This window comes from Sinocyclocheilus anshuiensis, unplaced genomic scaffold (genome assembly GCF_001515605.1).
Source record: "Sinocyclocheilus anshuiensis isolate Anshui unplaced genomic scaffold, SAMN03320099.WGS_v1.1 scaffold3306, whole genome shotgun sequence".
Classification (NCBI taxonomy): Eukaryota; Metazoa; Chordata; class Actinopteri; order Cypriniformes; family Cyprinidae; genus Sinocyclocheilus; species Sinocyclocheilus anshuiensis.
This window is the reverse complement of record NW_015538396.1, coordinates 14,993-20,921: the sequence shown is the minus strand read 5'-3', so window position 1 is coordinate 20,921 and position 5,929 is coordinate 14,993. Positions and strand designations below refer to the sequence as shown.

The 5,929-nt window shown below is 38.0% G+C and overlaps 1 pseudogene; it reads left to right on the top strand.

Annotated features, from left to right (window-relative positions):
• Window positions 1–2,708: 2,708 nt before the first annotated feature.
• On the top strand, window positions 2,709–5,110 carry LOC107683766 (GTPase IMAP family member 4-like; annotated as a pseudogene).
• Window positions 5,111–5,929: the final 819 nt, after the last annotated feature.

Below are 5,929 nucleotides of genomic sequence, written 5' to 3'. Positions count from 1 at the left end.
AAAAAGCACATGACAAAATGACTAAAACATGACTGGGAGCAGTGTAAACTAATAATTGTTAACTAAAACTATTAAAAATAATTTTCAGTAATTGGAAAAAAAAGCTACTAATAAAATAAAAATATTAGATGAAAGACTGGAACTTAAAAAAAAACATAAATGGAAATTGAAATAAAATTAAAGTAGTAAAAATATATTTTTAAAAACACTAATAAAAATAACAAAAGCAGTAGACTGAAACCCAAACTAAAACTAAAATGTATAAATATTGAATGTATATGAAACTCACTGACTGAGAGAAACCATCCGCTGCAGTTTGACCTGAATGATGATGTTTGGTAACGTTTCCTGCTCTTGGTTGAAAAAAAGTATTTTCTTTTGAAATGCTGGTGTGCCAGACAGAGTTTCTGTCGTTTAATCAAACCAAACTTCAAGTCAAGTCAGTCTAAGAAGTCAAGAAACACACAAAGGCCTGTGTAACTACATACCCTTACATTTGTGAGTTAGGAAACAAATGAAAAACCTTACACAATAAATCACCTTTTGCAGTTTTCGGATCTGTGTATTCAAGGTTCAAAGTTCATCAAATCAGACCAAACATAATAAATGCACAGAAAAGGAGAGCAAGCCGTTCATTAGAAGTTGTCAATAACATGGTGTGATTCTAGGTCAGTGGTTCTCACCCCTCTCCATGAAGAACCCCCAGCACTGCACGTTTTGTATGTCTCCCTGTGTCTGACACACCCTCTTCAGCTCTTGCAGTCTCCAGTAATGAGCTGATGAGGTGACTCAGGTGTGATAGATGAGGGAGACACACACAGTGTGCCGGGCTGGGGGTTCTTCATGGACAGGGTTGAGAACCACTGAGGTGTTAGTGTGGGTTCTGCGCAGGTTCGGCGAGCGTTTTCCGTGTATGTCGGATGCGTATGACCGTGATCTGCAGCAGCTGGCTCATGCGGTCGCAGCGGAGCTGGATTACTCTGCGTTCATGCAGGACGGTGTGTACAGTGTGTTGGGCGGCCCGTCCTTCGAGACCGTCGCCGAATGCAAAATGCTGCGCTTCCTTGGAGCCGACGCCGTGGGTGAGTTAAAATACTGTGTATTTTTTTTTTATTTCTTTTTCATTATTATTATTCATTTATTGTTATTATTAATTAGACTTCATTTGAAGAGTTTATTTGCAAAAACAGATAACTCCATTTTTTATTTTATTTTTTTTCAAAAATCATGTTTTTTGTTATGTTATCATGTTTTTATTGTGTTAGTTAGCTGTATTATTATTATTTTTTGTGTGTCTGTCTGTGTGTGTGTCTGTGTGTGTGTCTGTGTCTGTGTCTGTGCATGTGTGTCTGTGTGTGTTTTAAGGCATGAGCACGGTTCATGAGGTGATCGTGGCGCGTCACTGCGGGATGAGGGTCGTGGCTCTGTCTCTGATCACCAATCAGGCGGTGATGGATTACGACAGCGAGAAGAAAGCCAATCACGAGGAGGTTGTGCAGACGGGCGAGCTCAGAGCGCAGCAGATGGAGAAACTCGTCTCCACCATGGTCTCCCGCATGAGCTGCGAAAACACCAGACACTAAAACAGTGACCGCAGACCGCCAGCCGCTCGCTAAACACATGAACGCTAGTCAGACCACGATTTACATTCCAGGGACAAAGTGTTTTAGGTAACATTTTCCCATCAAACACACCTGAGTGATGAATAGAGAGATTTGACTGCTGCTTCTGTCATTGCCAAAGTTATTCTAGTTTAAACTGATTATCGTATCACTGCTTTAATATGTATTTATTGTGTCCAAACATCTTAAACATGATTTATTTAAAACTTTAGTTAAACAAGTGGGAAATAATACATAAACATGTCCAGTCATGAAGAAAATTGGGGGTTTTGTTTTGTTTTGTTTTTGAATATAAAAAAATGGAGAAAATAGTTTTTAAAAAGAAGAATGTTACTGAATTCACTGTGAGGTACTGAACTGAAGATTACTGTATTTATGTGACCTATTTATGCAAACTGTAAGGTTTTTAAAGTGGTTTTAAATTGCACTAAATGGAGTATTTTGGTGTTTTATGTGTCAGTTTTAAGATCTGAATTGCTGTTATACTGACTTTTACCAGCACTTTCCCCAAAACCATTTACTTTGACCTGAACGTTGAAATTGCACTTCAAGCTTTGTGTTAGATGTTTCTGTGTGAACTGCTTCAATGCAATAAAAAACAATGTTGTACCAACAGTTTTCTTGAAATGATAGTGTTACTGTAATTTTCCTTCATCTTTGAGATATTAACCAGTTTTCCCCATCCGAACATTTCCAGTTTCCTCAAACTCTCCTTACAAACAAATAATTTGCATAACATCACACATTGATTCTTGTCCATAAATTGCTAAATTTCCTTCATATGTAAATAATCAGTGATCAATAGTATGCACATGATCAGTGACGTCAGTTCATTTCTGACACAGGATCCGTGTCCATCTAGTGTATTTATAAAGCACATGCTACCATATGTATATCGGTATTGAATGGAATATATCTGATGTCAGTTCATTTCTGAAACAGGCTCACTGTGTCCCTCTAGTGGATGCATCTAGTGGAAAACACGTAATTAAAGTTATAAATAAACCATTGTGTGTGCATATCTTACATGAAGCATGTAACTAAATATAAATGCATTTATTTTTCATTGCATACATGTAGTAAGCACCATGTTAATCTGTTGCATCACCGTTTGAGATCGTGCCCAGTTTCGTTTCTGTTGAAGTCCTGCCTCTCACAAAACTACAGTCCAACATCATTACAAACACATCACAAACTCCCAGCGAGCCGAACTGAGAACCCAAACTACACGACATGTCCAACCAAGGTACTGCAACTATGCCTATTACGTGTATTTAATCATTAAAGTATCATTCATTTAGTTTTTTAGACGATTATATTTATTTAAACAGATGCAGTCAAAATTCAACATCTGTTTTTTTGTTTTGGAAAAAGTGTTGATGTATTGGTTATGTTTATTTTAAGCTATGCATCTTACAAAGTAAACTAAATAAATGTCTCCAATAAGCTGTCCGTTAGTCTGAGCACAACAGATCATCTAGAACACTTTTGAGGCTCGGTCTGGGTCTCAGTAGTCTTGTCTTATGCATAAATAAGGTATACAGTGGTAGTTTTCTCAAGCATATAGTCACTGAATGGTAAATGGGTTGACCAGAGTAACCTAAAATCTACATAATTGTAGAATATAACTGATGATTATCAATGTGATTTTTCTCAACAACAAACGCTTTTTTCCTCAGGAGCAAGTCACCACAAGCAGTGGTCCAACAGAAGCTCAAACGAGGGAAACAGAGCCACACAAAATGTTTGTTCTCCCTCTCAAACTCAGATTCCTCCCAGCACGATTACACAAGGTTCACCTGGCAGCGATCCGCTCGCAGTAAATCCAGCTCTGAATGAGCTGCGTCTGGTTCTGCTGGGAAGAACCGGTGCGGGGAAAAGTGCAACGGGAAACCATCCTGGGAAACAGATGCTTTAATGCTGAAGTGAGCATGAGTTCAGTCACTAAAGAGTGCAAGAGTGTGTGTGGAACGGTGGAAGGACGAAAGCTCGTTCTTGTGGACACACCTGGGTTTTTTGACACCGATCTGACAACTGAAGAACTGCAACAGGAGGTCATTCATTGCCTGGCCTTGTGTTCTCCTGGTCCTCATGCGTTTCTGTTAGTTATACCGATAGAGCGATATACAGAGGAGCAGCAGCGCACCGTAGAAATGATTCTGGAGATGTTTAATAAAGACATCAGCAATCACAGCATCCTGATATTCTCACACGCCGACAAACTCAGAGAAGAATCCATTGAAAGGTTCGTTTCGAGACAGAATCAAAAAGTTCAAGACCTCGTGGAGAGATTTGGGAGGCGTTTCATTGCCTTTGACAACACAAACCCTACAAACCCAGAACAAGTGAGTCGACTCCTGCAGAAAGTGGACGAGCTTCTGGTCATGAATGAGAACCGTCACTTCACTAATGAAGTCACAGAGGCAATGCAAACAGCCCAGAAGATAATAGAAGAGAGAATGCAAGCAGAAACGGCTGAAAGAACGAGGAAAATAAAGGAGGATGTGAAGAAAATGGCTGATCTTAGGAGGGCTGAGTTCATTGCTGCCATGAATCAAGAGAGGCAAGAAACTGAACAAAAAAGGAAATTTATACAAGGCAGGATTGGTCAGATCCAGATGGAGATAAAGAAGGCACAGCAGAATTTGCAACGGTTCAGAGCATCTTTGAGGATGGAGCAGGAGAACCTGAGAACACTGGTGGAAAGAGAGATGAAGAAGGAGATTGAAAGAATGGAAAAAGAAGAGAAAGAAAAGAAGGACCTGGACATCTGGATCCAAGAAGAGGAGCAGAGGAGACTGAGTGAAGGAGCACAGAAGAATCCACTTTCTCCAGATTATAATAAAATACTGTTTATGCTGACCATGTTTATGATGGGCATTGGGGCGTCATTTGCACCCGCGCTCTTACCGTTGCTGTTCCCTGCAGCTCCAGCGGTGGAAGCCGGGTTTGCAGCAGGGTTATTAACCAACATGTTAGCTGCAGAAGGATGGGGTTTCGTTTGGGTGGCTGCTGGAGTCGCCAAAGCTGCGGTTCTGACCCGCTGCTCCATCCAGTGAAAATCAAGATATAGGCCTACCGCGAATAAATGAAGAGCGAACAACCTCGAGCTTTAAAAACAAGTCACATAATGGTCCAACAGTATATTCTAAGTGTTATATATTCATATGCATTCTCTTCCATTAGCATACACAGAAGATCTTCTCGTTAGGTTTTGCTTTTTTTAAATTCCGACTGAATTTGGGATCATATCCGTGTGTTTTATAAATGAGCCCATAGTTTATTTAGTTGTTTAGTTTTTTATTATTAATGTCCTCCTTAAGGATGCCAAAGAAGGATTGTTTAAAAAGCATCCATGAAACACACCAACCAGATTTGAGATCATTCACAACATTACAAACGTTTAATATGAAGGAAAAATCTGAAACAAAAAATCTTAGTTATCCTAGCTAACAAAAAAACAACAACATTAAAAACATTAAAGAGCATGCCCATTAATTCATGAAAACGTCTCAAAGAGTTGGCTATGTGAAAGTTAAAGGAACAATTGTATCATTTTGCAAACAAGAATGTTACGTTTAAATGTTCTCTAATCATTCTAACAGGTAGAAACATTTAAAAACCGTTACACGTGTGTCCTTTTACCTGTGGATGTTTGATTTTCTTGATTTTCTGATATTCTTTTTTCTAGATTAGATAGATTCTTTTTTCACTATTGGGTTTATGTTTTTGTTATTCATTTGTTTGATATAATTGAGTTATTTTAATTGTGTTTTAAGTTTAGCGATTGCATCCACCTATATTCATCTAAATAAAGTGAAAACATGGCGTCTCTGGACTTTATTGTGATTTGTGGCATATTAGCCTAGATCGAATAATTAATATATGCAATTAAGATCACATAATGAAATAATTAAAAAAAAAACAAAATCAGCTGTTTGGTTTCCAGCTTCTTGTTAAACTTTCCCAAATTGAATGGTTAAGTTTGTTGGTGATAAAATAATTTTGAGCTCAAAAATAAACTCAAACTCAAACTCAAAAAAAAAAGAGTTGTACTTGACAATAGTGTGTTTAAAAGCATATATCATGTGTAAGTGCATAGACAATGGACTATAAAGATTTTTTTCAAAGGCAAAAGCGTTGCTTGTGTTTATTGCAAAAAGAAAAACAGAACTGAATAAAAAAGTACATGCGAGTTTATATAAAACTAAAGCAAGTGGTTAGTTTTTTTTTTTTTCAAATAAAAAATTGTCATAATTTTTATTTGTGTGTGTGTACAGGAGAGACGCCACACACACACACTCACA